The sequence below is a fragment of the Stenella coeruleoalba genome (genome assembly GCF_951394435.1).
Source record: "Stenella coeruleoalba genome assembly, chromosome: 8".
Lineage (NCBI taxonomy): Eukaryota > Metazoa > Chordata > Mammalia > Artiodactyla > Delphinidae > Stenella > Stenella coeruleoalba.
In genome coordinates this window covers 75966383-75969773 of record NC_137154.1, presented here as the reverse complement: position 1 = coordinate 75969773, position 3391 = coordinate 75966383, and the positions used below count along the sequence as shown (strand labels likewise).

General features: G+C 54.1%; 1 pseudogene across 1 annotated transcript; it reads left to right on the top strand.

The window, feature by feature from the left end:
• The first annotated feature begins 725 nt into the window (after positions 1-725).
• On the top strand, positions 726-2899 carry LOC307190420 (elongation factor 1-alpha 2-like; annotated as a pseudogene). Its single transcript has 5 exons — positions 726-866; positions 1059-1248; positions 1785-2019; positions 2152-2354; positions 2646-2899. The product of its transcript is annotated as an elongation factor 1-alpha 2-like (transcript).
• The last annotated feature ends 492 nt before the right edge of the window (positions 2900-3391 follow it).

Here is a 3391-nt window from a genome sequence, read left to right as displayed (position 1 = left end):
ATAATGCTGCTGTCAACATTGGTCACCCACCCTCTCTTCATCCAAATATCCAATCTGTCAAGGAAGAAGTCTGTGAAATTGGGCTTGAGGGTAGAGAATGGTATTTCCTAAATCAGTTTTGGCTCTGGGCGTTAGATGTGGGTGGAGCCAGAAGGAGGGTCCAGTGCTAGGTTTATAAAAGCAGAAAGCAAGACATCTTGATGTTAACTATCATCACAACTGCTTCAGTTCTTGCTGGGTCGACTTCATTCGTTCTTCCCTGGAGGTAGGGACTTGCAGGGGGCAGGGGAAAAGCTGAAAGTATGGAATGTCAGGGCTTCTTGTGCAGAAAGTGGGTCAGGAGTGGGGGTGGGGTGGGGGGATGGGAGGAATGGGGGATGGCTAAGCCCCCACATGTTCTGGGGAAGGCCCACACAGGAGAAAGATGGATGGGCCAGGACTATGTACTTGGAAGTACCAGCTATGCCCCTGGGACCCTGACTCTTACCGGGGTGTGAGCCTGGCAAGTTGGTTTTACTTTTCAGTTGACACTACCCTAGTAGTGTTGACACTACCCTAGTTGACATGTCCTAGGCTCTGGGCTAGGCCATGAAGTGGGGAGGGGGGTGCTTGGCAGGAACAAGGTGGAGGGGAGGAGAGGAGACACAGGGGTCTGCCTGGAATGCTTTGGCCTCACCCACCCTGTGCTCCAGTCTAACAGTGACTGAAGGAAGGAACCCGCCACCATGGGCGAAGAGAAGACCCATATCACTATCATCAACCATGTGGACTCTGGCAACTCCACCACCACCGCCGGGCATCTCATCTACAAGTGTGGAGGGATCGACAAGAGGACCATCGAGAAGTTTGAGCAGGAGGCAGTGGAGGTAATGCACCCGCGGTGTCTGTGTCTAGGACTGGCGGGGAGCTGGAGGAAGGATGTCCAGCTCCTGGGTGGGTCTGGTGGCAGAGCATGGACAGCAAGGTGCGCTGTTGGGTCTAAGGCACCGCTGAAGTCGCCAGGCTAGACCCCTCTGCTCACCGTCGATGATGCTCTACTCACTGCCATCCCTCTGTAGACGGGCAAGTGCTCCTTCAAGTACACCTGGGTGCGGGACAAACTGAAGGCAGAGAAGGCAGAGAGAGAGCAGTGGCAACGCCATCGACATCTCCCTGTGGAATTCTGAGACCAGCAAGTACTACATCACCATCATTGATGCCCCAGACCACAGGGACTTCATCAAGAACATGATCACGGGCACCACCCAGGTAAAGTAGCCCATGTTCCCAGGGTCCTCCCTATGGGGGCAAGGGGTGGTGGAGGGAGGGAGGAGAGGTTCGGAAGGGGAGGAAACTTAGGCTTTATTTCTGGGACTTGGGGAAGGTCAGTATCATAAGCCTTAGAAGGTTTTCCTCACCCCATACCAATCGTCAATTCTGAAAGAACTGGAGGAGGACAGACTCTAATGAGGAGGCTCAGACACCGTCCCCCTTTCAGGCTGGGGCAGGGACCAGGTTTTCTGACACCCAGACAAGTAGGTCACTTGGGGTCCGGGAGGAAGGAGCTAAAACCTCATGTGTGGTACTGGGTGAGAGTTTAACTGGAAGGTGGGACCTCTGTGCACAGCAGTAACCAAGGGACCCACGAATTTGTCCACTTCTGGAGAGGGTCTCATGCCATTGTGTACGTTCCTGGAGCTTTACCAAGGGGCCTGGGGCTGCCCGAAGCTCTAGCGTCTTCCCAGCCGGTCCGGCGCTCCCTCCTCTAACTAACCCCTTGACCCCGTGATGTCTGTGTCCTGCAGGCTGACTGCGCAGTGTTCATCGTGGCCAGCTGCTTGGGCGAGTTCTAGGCGGGCATCTCCAAGCAAGGGCAGACCCTCAAGCATGGGCTGCTGGCCTTCACCTTGGGCGTGAAGCAGCTGATCGTGCCCGAGAACAAGATGGACTCCACCGAGCCCGCCTACAGCTCCGCGCACTTCCAGGAGATCACGAAGGAAGTGAGTGCCTACACCAAGAAGATCGGCCTCAGCGGTCTTTGTGACCATCTAGGGCTGGCACAGCGACATGCTGCAGCCCAGCACCAACGTGAGTGCAGGCTGGGTCTGCGGGCGGCCGGGCGGGTGGACAGCTGGCGCGGGTCCTGGTCCTGGTCCTGGGGTGGGAGCCCAGGTAGCCACGCCCCAGACTCACCTCTCTTTGCTCTGCATCCCCATCCCCACATATGCCTTGATTCAAGGGCTGGAAGGTTGAGCAAAAGGAGGGCAGCGCCACGAGGGTGACTCTGCTGGAAGCTCTGGACTCCATCCTCCCTCCCACTTGCCCGGTCAACAAGCCCCTGAGGCTGCCTCTGCAAGACTTGTACAAGATTGGAGGTGAGGTGACAGGGCTTCTATAGGAATGATGGAGTTGAATGAGCTCCGGTGTGTGATTTGCCAGGGTTCAGATCCTGACTTGTGAGCTGGGATAAAGTGCCAAAGGCCCCAGCACTTCCAGTTTATCTGATACACAGCATAAATAGCCAGTCATCGGATTCAGCGCTTCCTACCAGTGCTGCAGGTGACCTTGGTCCTTGATGCCAAGAACCAAGGGAGCTCCCAGGAAGCCATTTCTCACTGGGTGGGTCTAGAATTGTTGTGACTGCCTGCCCTTCTCCTATTGCACAGGTATCGGCACTGTGCTTGTGGGCCGTGTGGAGATCGGCTTCCTGAAACCCGCATGGTGGTCATCTTTCCTCCAGCAATGTCACCACTGAGGTCAAGTCTGTGGAGATGCACCACGAGGCCCTGCCTGAGGCCCTGCCCGCTGACAACGTGGGCTTCAACGTGAAGAATGTGTCCCTGAAGAACGTGGCAACGTGGCCAGAGACAGCAAGAACGACCCCCCAGATGGAGGCCCACAGGCTTTGTGGTGCAGCTAAACGCCTGGGGAAGTCAAGGGCCTTGGCACTCTTCGGTGGTGGAAGTGCCTGTTAGGAATTAGTCCTGAGGGACTTCCCTGGTGGTCCAGTGGCTAAGGCTCAGGCTTCCAATGTAGGGGGTCTGGTTGGATACCTGGTCAAGGAACTAGATCCCACATACTGCTAACTAAAGTTCCCAACATGCTACGAAACTAAAGTTTTATTTTAAGGCCCATAGGCTTTGAAGTATTTTCCTACGCAGGGCTCTATCCCATCCTTCTCCCGTTTCCCTCAAATGTAAAACGATATTACAATGGCATAGTGTCAATAGGTTAGTCCAACACTACCATGTCTGTCCCTCTCACCCACCCTCTCTTTAATATGTATTTTTTTAACTAAAGTATAATTGATTTACAGTGTTGTGTTAGTTCAGGTGTGCAGCAAAGTGATTCAGTTCTCTCTGTATATCTATCTAACTATATCTATATCTATTATTTTTCAGATTATTTTCCA